The sequence below is a fragment of the Bos taurus genome, chromosome 10, assembly GCF_002263795.3.
Source record: "Bos taurus isolate L1 Dominette 01449 registration number 42190680 breed Hereford chromosome 10, ARS-UCD2.0, whole genome shotgun sequence".
Classification (NCBI taxonomy): domain Eukaryota; kingdom Metazoa; phylum Chordata; class Mammalia; order Artiodactyla; family Bovidae; genus Bos; species Bos taurus.
The window spans coordinates 83,465,031-83,479,654 of NC_037337.1; the positions used below are offsets into that span (position 1 = coordinate 83,465,031).

The 14,624-nt window shown below is 43.6% G+C and overlaps 1 protein-coding gene across 18 annotated transcripts in view; it reads left to right on the forward strand.

The window, feature by feature from the left end:
- Positions 1-14,624, forward strand: part of RGS6 (regulator of G protein signaling 6) — a 612,180-nt gene that overhangs the window by 10,370 nt on the left and 587,186 nt on the right. The window contains exon 1 of one of the 18 annotated variants that reach the window (XM_024998115.2): positions 1,455-1,729. The exons of the other annotated variants lie outside the window; for them this stretch is intronic. The gene's annotated coding sequence lies outside the window, so the exon portion shown is untranslated. Of the gene's footprint in view, positions 1-1,454; positions 1,730-14,624 lie in introns of those variants that run through there. 18 annotated transcript variants of the gene reach the window in all.

Sequence of the window (14,624 nt, forward strand, 5' to 3'; positions counted from 1 at the left end):
TGAGGAAAGTTTCCTGTGGTTGAAATTATTCATATTGTTGGTTATACATGGAGAAATAGTGACTGACAAGACAAGAAGTGAAAATTGGGGCCAGTCTATTGAAGGAATTGAATGCCACATGTATATAATAATAATATATAATAAAGGTAACAGTGATAATGATGATTCAGAGTTCTCTTGGATGTAGACAAAAAACAACTGCACTGAAACAAAATTCAAACCAACTGAAGCAAAAAGGAATTACTCGGACTAGTAAATCTTGGAATTCAGGCATGGCTAGATCCAGGGACTTAAATGATACCATTAGCACCTCTTACTGACACCTCATCATCTTGATATCCTCCTTCTGTGCCACACAAAAAAGGTAGTCATTAATCTCCTTCCCTTCATAGGGTTTCAGACTAATCCCTCATGGGGAAGGGGACTTCTTTCTTCCAGTGTTCTTATCTTACCCCTCAGAAGGATCCTGATTGGTCCTGATTAGACTCACATGTCTGTCTTGGTCCAATGAGTGTGCCCTGTGGTATGGCATACTTTGCTGAGGACAGTTCACGGGCCCATCTTTCTCCGACAGAAGAAGTAAACTTTACACACACACACACACACACACACACACACACATACATACATACATACATACATACATACATACATATATATATATATATACTGGGCAAAAAATACAGTATCTACCTCAAACTTCTAAACTGGCTGAAAGACTTTGGATATATTTGCTGGGGAGTAATGGGCTTCCTTGAAAGCTCAGTTGGTAAAGAATCCGCCTGCAATGCAGGAGACCCCAGTTTGATTCCTGGGTCAGGAAGATCCACTGGGGAAGGGATAGGCTACCCACTCCAGTGTTCTTGGGCTTCTCTTGTGGCTCAGCTGGTAAAGAATCTGCCTGCAGTGCAGGGAGACATGGGTTCAATCCCTGGGTTGGGAAGATCCCCTGGAGAAGTTGGGCTATACCCAACTCCAGTATTCTGGCCTGGAGAATTCCATGGACTGTATAGTCCATGGGGTCGCAAAAAATAGGACACGACTGAGTGACTTTCACTTTCAGAAAGTTATTAAGAACAAGTGCAGAGTATTTCAACCACTCTTTGGAAGTTCTGAGATATTTTGTAAGAGTTGGAAGACTTTCGTTATCCAAAATAAAGTCTTTGGGTAATGCGAAGCATTCCTTAAGTAGTGTGTTTCTAATCTTGCTTCACTTCTGTATCACTTCTCTAGTTCTGTGATTGTTGCTCCTGGTCTATGCCTACACACAGAGTAATTGAGTATGTATATAGTCGTGGCAGATACAACCTCTAGCTCCTCCAGCATCCCTGCAACCATATCTCTGCAATGTCATCACTTTTTGTATTGCTTTAGATGATGTGAGTGCTACCTTGAGAATCAGAGATGCTATATCCTTTTCCAAGAATATTTGCGTTCTTCCTCGAAAAGTACACAACTCATTTCTCAGTGAATTTTCAAAGAGTAAATACATCTATATTGTCACTCCCAGGTTAAGAGAGAGAATATTACCATTGCCCCCAAAACTACCTCTTGCACCCTCCCAGTGGTACTACATGTTCTCTTTCCCCAGTGGTGACCACTAACCTGATTTCTAACACCATATCTTTCTCATATTTGAAATATGTGAAATATATATGGAATTATATGTATATACTCTTTTTGTTTCTTCTTAGGCACAATACTGTTTGAGAGATTCATCCATGATGTGGTATGTAGCAATAGTTTATTTTTACTGCTGTATCGCAACCCACTCAGTTACATTTCACAGTTTATTCATCTGTTGATGTGTATTTGGGACATTTCCAGTTTAGGGTTACTGTGAATAATGCTTCTGTAATTTTTTGTGTGTGTTTTTTGGCACACGTATGAATGGGTTTTTGTTTGTTACACTCCTAAGACTGGATTTCTGGGACATGTATTCAAATTTAGGAGGGCCTTACAAAGAGATTTTCTAAGTGGTTGTACCAGTTTATGCCTCCATCATCAGTTTAGGAGTGTTTCGATTTCTCCAAATGCTTGTCCACACTTGGAACTGTCAGACTTTTAAATGGTAGCCATTATGGTGGGTGGGCAGTTGTGTCTCATTGTGGTCTCAGTTTGCCTTGGTGACTAATGATGTGCCTTGTTAGTATTTTTTTTTTGGTCACTTTTATTTAATCTTTTGTAGTCCCTCTTCAAGTTTATTGCCTATTTTTCAGTTGGATTATCTGTTTTTATCAATTTGGGTTTTTAAAACAAATTCTGGTTTGTTTTAAATGGTATCTTTTAAAAACATCCTTTTCTGATTATTTGTTGTGGGTATATAGAAACACAGTTGATTTTTATATATCGACCTTATATCCAGTGATTTTGTTAAATTCACTTGTAAATCCTAGTAAGTCTGATCGGTAGATTATTATGACTTTTCCATATACATAATTAAATTACATGCAAAAAGTTTTTACTCTTTGTTTTGCAGTCATTGTTGGCTTCCCAGATGGCTTAGTGGTAAAGAATCTGCCTGCAGTGCAGGAGATGCAGGTTCAGTCCCTGGGTGGGGAAGATCCCCTGGAGAAGGAAATGGCAACCCACTCGAGTATTCTTGCTTGGGAATTCCCATGGACAGAGGAGCCTGGTGGACCACAGTCCATTGGGTTGCAAAAGAGTTGGATATGACTGAGTGACTAAACAAACAGAATTGCTGTCTTTGTGCCTTTTATGTCTTTTTCTTGTCTGTTGCATTGGCTGAGACCTCTAATATAATGGTGAATAGGAGTGGTCATAGTGGGCATCCTTGTCTCATTCCTAATCTCGGTGGGAAAATTTTTGAAGAGTCACTATATGTGTTTTTAATATATCCCTTATCAAATTAAGCAAATTTCCTCACATTTACATTTTGCTCAGAGTATTTTCATGAATGGATGTTGGACTTGACAAGGTACATTACAGCAATGTTGCAGAAATGTCCACTCCCTTCTAAACTTCCCTCTTCTCCATATGACCTCATTGCATTGGGAGCTCTCTTTTCAAAATTTTATCCAACTTTTCTAGTTGTTCTGGGGGGTGTGTGTATGTTCTGCTATAAGACAGACCTCTAGTGTAGGATATGGTACATTCTGATTGTACTATTTTTGTCTTCCATCTACATAATATGAATAAAATCGTACCCTTAGGAATCTATCTTCTTATTTCTTTGACCTATATTTCTCCTGCCTGATGAGCCTTATGAATAGATCTTTCTTTTGTCAAGTCTTGCTGTCTCCAGAAGGGGAAGTGTCTGTACACTCCACGTGTATGCACTGCAGAGTCATGAAAGAGATGGATCCCTTATTTTTCAAAAAAAAAAGAAATTTATTTAATGTATTTGCTTTTGCCTGTGCTAGGTCTTGTTGCTATGCTTGGGCTTTCTCAACGCGTCTCACTGTGGTGGCTTCTCTTGTTGTAGACGACGGGCTCTATGGGCTAGAGCTTCTGTAGTTGTGGCGCCTGGGCTTAGTTGCTCTGTAGCAGAGGGACTCTTCCCAGACCAGGGACTGAACCCATGTTCCCTGCAATGGCAGGCAGACTCTTAACCACTGGACTATCAGCGAAGTCCTGGACCCCATATTTAACTGCCTAGTTTTAGAGTATAAAGATACTGATTTTTACCTGTTCTAAAAATTAAAAAAAGAAGAAAGAAAAGACCCAAATCCCAAGGAGTGAAACTGACATCCTCTAAAAAAAGAAGCCAATTGGAGTGCTTTTCTTCTTGGTCCCCTAGGAACATGTCATCCCCTTCATCTCTCAGTGATCCCCTTCTTGTGCATAGAAGCTGGCAAAGCTTCTCTGTCACCCCTGTTTCTCCTCTGGTCGTCACACTATCTTTCATGTGAAATAAGACAATAATAAAATGTTACTTATGCAGTCCCTAGAGTCAGTAGTATTAGTCAGTAGTATTACACACTACGATCTTAAAATCTGTACTTACAAAATGTAAGTCCTCTTGGGCACTTGGATCTGAAGACTTGCATTTTCACACTGGCTCTGTTAACTGACCAGGAAAGTGACATTCGAGTGTAATTCTGTCTCCCAGGCCTTGCTTCCAGCCTCTGAAAAATGAAGTGATCAGGCTTGTTCAGGGAACAGAAAAAAAGTTATGTGAAGGATCAAAGAGTAAATACTTTGGGCTCTGTGGGCCACATCAACTCTGCTACAACTTCTCAGCCCCGCCCTTACAGTATGAAAGGAGCCAAGGCAATAAGTAAACAGGTGGGTGTTGGCAAAACTTTGTTTATGGCACAGAATATTGATTTTATGCAGTTTTCATGTGTCACAAAGTATTCTTCTTCTTTTAACTTTTTTCTACCATCTGAAAAGGTGAAAACCATTCTTAGCTCACAGACCATATGAAAACAGGCAGAAGGCTAGGTTTGTCCCAGGGGCCCTCATTGGCTGACCCTTGAACTAGTTGATTGTCTGGGGAGGGGGCTACTCCCGAGCTCCGTGTTAGGCACTGATAGGCTAATCTTTAAAAAAGTTTTTTTTTTTTAATTTTTCTGGCCAAACTAAATAAAAACCTCATGTGGAAGCCCTGGTTACCTCAGTTCCTGTTACCTGATGCATTGTGTTTGGCTTTCAACAAAAAATCACAAGCCATGCTAAGAGGCAATGAAAAAACACAATCTAGAAAGTCTTACTCTCTTCTTCTAGGTCAATTAAGAATAATAAAATACAAGATTTTATTTCCCTTTATTTCTTCCCTGATGCTTGCTCTTTAATTTGGTAGATCCAAGTTTCTGACCAATAACATTTTCCTCTGCCTGAAGAGCTTTTAGCATTTCTTGCTGGCAAGTCGGCTAGTGATGAACTCTCTCGGTATTTATTGTTTGAGAAAGTTTATTTTTCCTTCCCTTCTGAAGGATCATTTCACTAGATGTAGACTTCCAAGTTGGTGTTTTTTTCTCTCCCAATATTTTTAGTATTCAGTTGCACTCATGTTTGTGAGATTTCTGGTGAGAGGCCCCATGTAATTCTTATCCTTATTTTTCCATAGCTAAGGTTTTTATTCTTGTTTCTCTCAAGATTTTTCCTTTGTCTTTCATCTTCTGCAGTGTGAATATGGTATGTCTCGGGGTACTGTTCTGTTTTAATGGATGCTGATTGGTCTCTTATCTTTCTGGATCTGCGTTTTGTGTCAATCATTAACTTTGGAAAATTCTGTCAATATCCCTTTAAATATGTCTTCTTTCTCTTTTTTTTCCTCCTGGTACTGCAGTTATACTTATACCTTTTGATATGTACCATAGTTTTTGTGTATTCTCTTCCATTAAAATTTTCTCTTCCTGCTCCCCCCCCCTGTTTTTTCCCCCACTTTTGGAAGTTTCTGTTGACCTCAAGCTCACTGAATCTTTCCCTGGCCATATAGAGTCCACTCGTGAGCCCATTGGAGGCATTCTTCACTTGTTGCAGTGTTTTTGACTTTTAGCATTTCCTTTTTAAGGGTTTTTTGGAAGCATTTCTACCTCTCTGCTTTCATTATCATCTATTTTTCTGTTAGAACCTTTAGCATATTTGATCATAGTGATTTTAAATTTCTTGTCTGATAATATCAACTTCTGTGTCATATCTGGTTTTCACAACTGCTTGTCTCTCTAGATGGTGTGTTTTCCTTACTTCAGCATGGATCATGATTTTTTTTTTCTTGAAAGCTGAATATGATGAATCAGGTAATAGACACTGAGGTAACCAGGCCTTCCCCGTGAAGTTTTATTTAACTTGGCCAGGAGTTGGGCTATGCTTAATGTTTGTTGTAGTTGTAGCTGCTAGAAGCTTCAAATTCCCCTGGTCTTCTTGTTTTTGATTTCTCTTGACTTAACATTTCCCTATGACTCAATGGACATGAGTTTGAACAAACTCAAGGAGATAGTGAAGGACAGGGAAGCCTAGCTTGCTGCAATTCATGGGGTCGCAAAACGTTGGACACAACTTAGCAACTGAATAACAGCAACGATGTTGTTGTCTTACACTTCAGAGAGTAAGTGTCTTGGAGGTCTTTGAGGTGTCATCTGCTGTTATCATATTGGAGCCTGTCAGTGTGGTGAGAGGGTGTAGTTGAGAAGCAATGTGCTATCTATCACCTTCCAGTGAAGAGCAAAAGCAGAGCAACTTCCCTTTAGTAAATGCAGCAACGTTTCTATTGCAGTGGAAAGAAGACCAAGAACTTGGTGGCTTAGGTGAGGCTGTCTCAAGATGAGGGACTTGCCTTCTTGTTGTTGTTCAGTCGCTAAGTCATGTCCGACTTTTTGCGACTCCATGGACTGCAGAACACCAGGCTTCCTGTCCTTCACTGTCTCCTAGAGTTTGCTCAAACTCATCATGTCTGTTGAGTGAGTGATGTCATCCAACCATCTTATCCTCTGTCATCCCCTTCTCCTCCTGCCTTGAATCTTTCCCAGCATCAAGGTCTTTTTCCAGTGAATCAGCTCGTCCCATCAGGTGGCCAGAGTATTGGAACTTCAGCTTCAGTATCAGTCCATCCAATGAATATTCAGCATTGATCTCCTTTAGGACTGACAGGTTTGATCTCCTTGCTGTCCAAGAGACTCTCAAGAGTCTTCTCTGGCACCACAGTCTGAAAGCATCAATTCTTCGGCTCTCAGCCTTCTTTAAGGTTCAACTCACATCCGTACATGACTACTGGAGAAGCCATAGCTTTGACTATATGGACCTTTGTTGGCAAAGTGCCTTGCCTTCTGCTGGCTTCCATTTCTTCAGTGGATTTCGAACTGAGCCCATCAACTGAGACCATGAATGAAGCTTGAACAAGGAGAAGTTGTAAGATAGCCAATTCAGAAGGCAAGTTTGGCAGGAAAACCTTTTAGGTTTGGTGAGCAGAATTGACTTGCTTTCTTTTCCTTTTTGTTTTTCCTTCCTCCCTCCCTTCCTTCTTTCCTTTCTTCTCATTGAAATTTTGTGCTCATGAATCTAAACTGCAGCTTGTCAGCCTGGTGGTGTGATTTCCTCCCCATCTTACAGTGTTCACCTGCCCGATGTGAACTTGGATATTCAGATATTGTGTGGCGGAGAGTTGGGTTCCACCAGTGTTGGAGTTTTGTCAGCAAATATGGCACAGAAAGGGGGACGTGAGGAAGTGGAGGCCATTTGCAAGAGAGTGATGATGAGTGAGTGAAATATTGGAGCCAGGGAGAGAAGAATGTGAAGGCAGAGTGAGGAGCAGTAAGGATGGTGCCAAAGGTGTGGTTGAAATGGATGGAATGTCTAAGGATGAGGAATGTTTGCTGGGAATGTAGAGTAGGTGATCTGAAAAGAGGGGCAGTGGGAAGAGGGTGCCCTCTTGGTTTGTACTGGGACTTGAAATGTTACAGTCACCAGGGATGGCAAGATTCAGCATGTGGCCATGTGAGATGGTCACTGAGGAGGAGGAAGGGAAAGAGTTCAGATGAGGGAAGAGAAGGGCAGACAAACCAGCTCTGGCTCTAACATTAAAGTCGCTGAGTTGACCAAGGGATGGAGAAAACCTCTGAGACCTGCAAGCTGGAATCTTCAGGAAATGCAAAGGCTTAACAGGAGAGGATGGGTGGCCTCACGCCTTAACAATGGCATGGCTGATGGTCTGAGTGTTGCAAGAGAAGTTTGGGTAGAGCGACAGGAGGGAAATCACTGAAGCAAGAGTGGAGAACGAGGAGGATGCTTGCCTTCCTTCCTGGTCTTGAGATAGGTAGGGTGAGGACCACTACGTGCAGGGCAGGGGATGTTTTGAGGGGAGCCAGATTGCCATGAGGGTCACAGAAGGTTCGAGTTCAGAGAGGAGGTGGAAGGACATAGGGGGTATACTGTTAACAGAAGAAAAGTTCAAAAGGCAAGAGGAGTCAGCTAAGAATTGGCAGGGTCTGCACTGTCCAGAGCTGTGTGGAGTTCACAGCCCCTGGTAAGAGAGGATGCCCTCAACTCCAAGCACAGATTGTAGTAACAGAACCAGAGGCATGTCACATGGCCAAGCGCATCCTGCTCTGTGAAGAACTTTCCACTTCTCCCTCCCAGCTTTTTAGGACTTGTATTTAATATAAGGAATGCAAAAATATTTCTCTTTATAAGCAGCTTTGGTTGATTAGTTTGTTTAGGCTGTCAGGCAGCTGAGCAACTTAGGATTGTATTTATGTATATGCCTTCAGGTAGGGTTGATAAGGGGACATCCGCTTCACTGATGTCATTAAGAAAGAGCCACTAATTAGTTGGGAACCTGCTATGTACCAGTTGTATCATGTACCAGAAGTACCTACTACTGAGCATGCTGTAATTAGTCTATGTGTGCTAAATACTGTATATTTAAGTATATACTGAAATTTTGTGTATTTAAAAATTTTTGTTTTCAATACTTTGTATCAGTGATTTCACTGGAGACCAAGCTGACTTGTTGGAGAAAGTTTGTGGGCCTTGAAGTCTGTGGGATTTAAATTCTAGATTCTTGACTGACAGGCTGTTTACCTTTGGGCAAGTGGCCTATGTTCTTGAGCTTCAGTGTTCTCATCTGTAGTGTGGGAGTGATAACATCCACGTGTTAGAGTTGCTGTGAGTCATTGCCTAAGTGATTCTAATGAGCAGGCAAAGTGGAGACCCACTGGTACAGGTGAGATTAGCCCTGCGATTTCTTTGGAAGGAATGATGCTAAAGCTGAAACTCCAGTACTTTGGCCACCTCACTCGAAGAGTTGACTCATTGGAAGACTCTGATGCTGGGAGGGATTGGGGGCAAGAGGAGAAGGGGATGACAGAGGATGAGATGGCTGGATGGCATCGCTGACTCAATGGATGTGGGTCTCAGTGAACTCCGGGAGTTGGTGATGGACAGGGAGGCCTGGCGTGCTGTGATTCATGGGGTCGCAAAGAGTCGGACACGACTGAGCGACTGATCTGATCTGATCTGATCTGATGGAAGAGGAAACCAAGGCTCAACGAGGCTAAATAAGCATAGAAATACGTTGTTCATGGTTGCACGGCTCTTAAGTAGTGTGGCCAGGACTGAGAGCCAGTTCTTTGACTCCAGGATCCTAGCTTTATCCATCACAGTGAGTTTCTGGCAGAATTCAAGGGAAGTTAAAGAAGCCCTACCTTAGCATGGCTGCCCAGCGAGTCAGCAGCACGGGGCAGGATGGGAGTGATCAGGTGAAGAGAAGGCAGACTCCATGGGATCTAAGTCACTAGTTCCCAAATCTGACTGTGCCTCCAAATCACCGGAGGGACGTTTTCATTTATAAGTCTCCAGGGACATCCTTTGAGTTGTAGTGCTGGAGAAGACTCTATAGAGAGTCCCTTGGACTGCAAAAAGCTCAAAGCAGTCAATCCTAAAGGAAATCAACGCTGAATATTCATTGGAAGGCTGAAGCTGAAGCTCCAATGTGTTGGCCACCTGATGCAAACAGCTGACTCATTGGAAAAGACCCTGATGCTGGGAACGATCGAGGGCAAGAGGAGAAGCGCGCAGCAGAGATGAAATGGTTAGATAGCATCACCAACTCAGTAAACTCTGGGAGATGGTGAAGGACAGGGAAGCCTGGTGTGCTGCAGTCTCTGGGGTCAGAAAGAGTTGGACACAATTTAGCGACTGAACAACAACAAAGGGACTGTCCTAGGCCTACAGGATTAGAATTTCTGGAGCATGGGAACCAGGAACATGTATCTTTATCACCGCTCTCCCCCCGCCCCCTCCCCCTCCCAACCTGGTGATTCTGAGGCTGCTTATCTTGTTCAGGTCCTTGAATCAGCTCTTGGGAATCCTTAAGTTCTAACTGAAGCCCTAAAATGACTTCCTTAAAATGAAGTCCCAAGTGACTACAGCCTAGTAAAATCCTGGGTACCTGGCATGCCAGCAAGATTGACCCCTAAGGGTTGAACTATAGCCTATAGCCCCTTGTTTTCAGATCTTTGGTGCATTACTTGAAACAGACACTCAAGCCGTCATGGAGTAGCTGAACTCTGAGTATATAGGAGACATCAAGTTGGCAGACTCTGCAGTAACAGAAAGCGTTGTTTGTTCTTAAGAGCTGTTGCTCTTCCTTCTTCCCCCTTGAGGTTCCTGCCCACTCAGTCAGATTAGAGCTGTATAAACAAGATTGTACTACCGAGCTAGCACACATCTTGTAATTTTTTTTTTTTCTCTAAAGTGCTCAACATTGCTGATGTCAGAAAAGAAATCCATTGGATTTTAATGGGCCGAGGCAAACAATATGAATTGGATATAATATGGGGGAGAGGAAATAACATCAACAGGAGTTCTTATTTGGCAGCATAAATATTTAGACTATATCACAAGCAGGGTTTGATTACCTCTTCTACAAGGTCTTTCCCTGAATAGGGCTCTGAGGGCTGGGCATTTAGGGGTGGTGGGCACCATATTTCAGGCTTCTTGCTGCTTGTGATGCTGGTTTTAGTGGTGGTGCAGTATAAATGGCACCCCACTCCAGTGTTCTTGCCTGGAGAATCCCAGGAACGGGGGAGCCTGGTGGGCTGCCGTCTATGGGGTCACACAGAGATGGACACGACTGAGCGACTTTCACTTTTCACTTTCATGCATTGGAGAAGGAAATGGCAACCCACTCCAGTGTTCTTGCCTAGAGAATCCCAGGGATGGGGGAGCCTGGTGGGCTGCCGTCTATGGGGTCGCACAGAGTGGGACACGACTGAAGCGACTTCACTTTCACTTTTCACTTTCATGCATTGGAGAAGGAAATGGCAACCCACTCCAGTGTTCTTGCCTGGAGAATCCCAGGGACGGGGGAGCCTGGTGGGCTGCCGTCTATGGGGTCGCACAGAGTCGGACACGACTGAGCGACTTCACTTTCACTTTTCACTTTCATGCATTGGAGAAGGAAATGGCAACCCACTCCAGTGTTCTTGCCTGGAGAATCCCAGGGACGGGGGAGCCTGGTGGGCTGCCGTCTATGGGGTCGCACAGAGTCAGACACGACTGAAGCGACTTCACTTTCACTTTTCACTTTCATGCATTGGAGAAGAAAATGGCACCCCACTCCAGTGTTCTTGCCTGGAGAATCCCAGGGACGGGGGAGCCTGGTGGGCTGCCGTCTATGGGGTCGCACAGAGTGGGACACGACTGAAGCAACTTAGCAGCAGCAGCAGCAGCAGTATAACTGTAGTGGTCTGCTGTTTAGTTGAGCATCAGGATCACCGGAGAAGCTTGGGAGACTGCTGGTGGCTCCATCTCAGATACTCCGAGGACCTGCTGTGGGGGAAGGCTTTTCTCCAGCGATTCTGGTGTCATTAGTCGGGCAGTTTCACTTGGCCAAGCACTGGTCAAAAACAAGACTGCTGGTCAGTTGCTACAATTCATTCTTTGCCAAGGAAATTAGTGTGGCTTGTTTTATTCCTTCTTCAATAGCAACCCCTGCAAAGTACAGGATTCTCTGCTTCCAGGCGAAGACCCGAAAGTGTAGGGTGAAGGAATCAATTGCCAAAGGCCACACACACAACAGCCTTGATGTGGCCAGAGCTGAGACGCAATTCCTGGTATGACTTTACAGCTCCTCCCTTTCCCACATCATCGAGGTCCTTCCTACCTGCCCTGCTCAGCATCAGTGTCTGCTGACCCCTAGGCCACGCTTGCTCTAGAGAGGCCAGCGTACAATGGAAAACAGCTGGCACTGGTTGTAACTGAAGCTACAAATGCATTGTATGTTTGGAATGAATTGCAGTCCTGACTTTCAGAAGATTTACTAATTAGAGTTTGAGTCACAGATGTTCAGTTGTTTTATTATTCACAGGGTCTCTCCTCATATACTTTCCACCCTCCCACATATTCCCTCTGATCTAAATTGCGCATGGATTCCAAAAGTGTATTCCTGAGTTAGGGCGGGCCCATATCAATAAGGAGAAGGCAATGGCACCCCACTCCAGTACTCTTGCCTGGAAAATCCCATGGATGGAGGAGCCTGGTAGGCTGCAGTCCATGGGGTTGCTAAGAGTCAGACACGACTGAGCGACTTCACTTTCACTTTTCACTTTCATGCATTGGAGAAGGAAATGGCAACCCACTCCAGTGTTCTTACCTGGAGAATCCCAGGGACGGGGGAGCCTGGTGGGCTGCCGTCTATGGGGTCACACAGAGTCGGACACGACTGAAGCGACTTAGCAGCAGCAGCATATCAATAAACCTTGGGGAAAGTCTTCATGTGTGATTCCATCCATGGGTCTTTGTGGATAAAGAACCTTCTTTGCTGAGCAGTTTTAATGGCTTGTTAACCAGATGAGTGTTCTTGATGGGATATACTGCATCTTAGTGAAATCTTACCAGTGCTGTCATTCATTAAAAATATTTAAGTACCTTCTAGATGTCAGGAATTAGAGGGGTCAACCCCACTGACAAAGACTCTGCTTAGGCAGAACTGCCTTTCTAGCAGTGGCGATCCCTGATAGACAAGTGAGCAAAGTCATATGAATTCAGATAGTTGCAAATCCCTGTGATTTCAGTCTCCACATTTGACTGACTCCCACTTAATCTCCTTGACATCACATCACCGTTATGTTTTTTTTTTTTTTCCTTTCGAGTGTCTGCCAGTTCTGTGGCCTCAGATGTCCATACGTGTGTTGTGACCCAGGCTGGAAGGCCCTCTTCTGCCTCCCCGACTCCTCCTGTTCATCCTTCTGATTGCAGTTGTCACCTCTTCCTGGTCTGTGCGGTCGTAACTGAGCACCCACACATTACATTTCCTACATTTCTGGACATGTCACCCCTCCTGGACTCTGAACATTTTAAAGAGGGACCATTTGTGTCTGATTTATCTTTATATCTCCAGAACGAAGCATGAAATTTTGTGCCATTGGATGGATGCTCAGTGTTTGCGCCAAGATTAAATGTTGAGTCCTACGGCACCTAGTGGTGGGTGCTGGTATTACAGGAATTGCTTCGTGGGGAGGGGAGCTAAGTCTGGGAGAGGGCGCGCTAGCCTACCAGTTGGGTGATTTTTTGACTTCAGCAGGAATATGGCCATGATTAGAGGCGACGAGCTAATATATAGGCAGTGGTGATGGAAGAGAGGCAGCATGGGACATTCTGTGAGTCTCTGAAGAAAAGTTAGAAAGTTGAAGTTCTGAGTTTCTAAGGCGGAACTGGAATCCTAAGGATGTGTGGCTGATGTCCGGTTCAGATCAGATCAGATCAGTCGCTCAGTCATGTCCGACTCTTTGCGACCCCATGAATCGCAGCACGCCAGGCCTCCCTGTCCATCACCAACTCCCGGAGTTCACTCCGACTCATGTCTATCGAGTCAGTGATGCCATCCAGCCATCTCATCCTCTGTCGTCCCCTTCTCCTCTTGCCCTCAATCCCTCCCAGCATCAGAGTCTTTTCCAATGAGTCAACTCTTCGCATGAGGTGGCCAAAGTACTGGACTTTCAGCTTTAGCATCATTCCTTCCAAAGAAATCCCAGGGCTGATCTCCTTCAGAATGGACTGGTTGGATCTCCTTGCAGTCCAAGGGACTCTCAAGAGTCTTCTCCAACACCACAGTTCAAAGGCATCAATTCTTCGGCGCTCAGCCTTCTTTACAGTCCAACTCTCACATCCATACATGACCACAGGAAAAACCATAGCCTTGACTAGACGAACCTTTGTTGGCAAAGTAATGTCTCTGCTTTTGAATATGCTATCTAGGTTGGTCATAACTTTCCTTCCAAGGAGTAAGTGTCTTTTAATTTCATGGCTGCAGTCACCATCTGCAGTGATTTTGGAGCCCAGAAAAATAAAGTCTGACACTGTTTCCACTGTTTCCCCATCTATTTCCCATGAAGTGATGGGGCCGGATGCCATGATCTTCGTTTTCTGAATGTTGAGCTTTAAGCCAACTTTTTCACTCTCCGCTTTCACCTTCATCAAGAGGCTTTTTAGTTTGACCTGGTTCCAGCAGCTAGGTAGTTGCAGATCAGGTGAGGCATCCAGGCTTCTCGGTTTAGAGGGCTTTCAACTATGGTGGGGCTGTGGTTTGTGACAGATAAGAAAACAAAGGCACAGAGAGGTAAAATAACTCACCCCAATCACTCAGCTAGGTGTGGAGCCTGGATTCAGACTTAGATCTGTCCAGTGACAGAGGCCAGCTCGTCACCACTAAGCTAGCATGTCTCTCTTTGGAGATTGTGAAGTGCGTGGTGGTAACTCATTTGCCCTTTTTCTCTTTTATTAGCTGAAAATGAGTGTAGAAAAATATTATTATTGACATGTTTTCTTTCTATTGCATGTAGTTGGGTTTTTTTCAGAAAAACATTCACGAATGTTAAACAAATTGCTGTGTTTATATACGAGTGTATTTAAGTAACATAAAGAAGGTTTTGTTTTTCTCCACCACTAAATTTAAAAGACTCTTACTTCATTTTATTTAAAAGTAAATTTTATGCTATACTGTAATAAATGAGAACCTAGTTCTTTAATTTTAGGAACTCCAGCTCTATAGTCAGCGATTTAATTAGAACATCCTTACCTACACCTTTCACATCTTGTACTGTCTAACATCTGTTGACATATAGACTAGAAAGTGCTTGCATCACTATTTTAGAAATGATTCTTTCTAGACATAGGAAAGTTAAATGACTTGTTTGAATTTTAAAATGAGTTGATAGGGA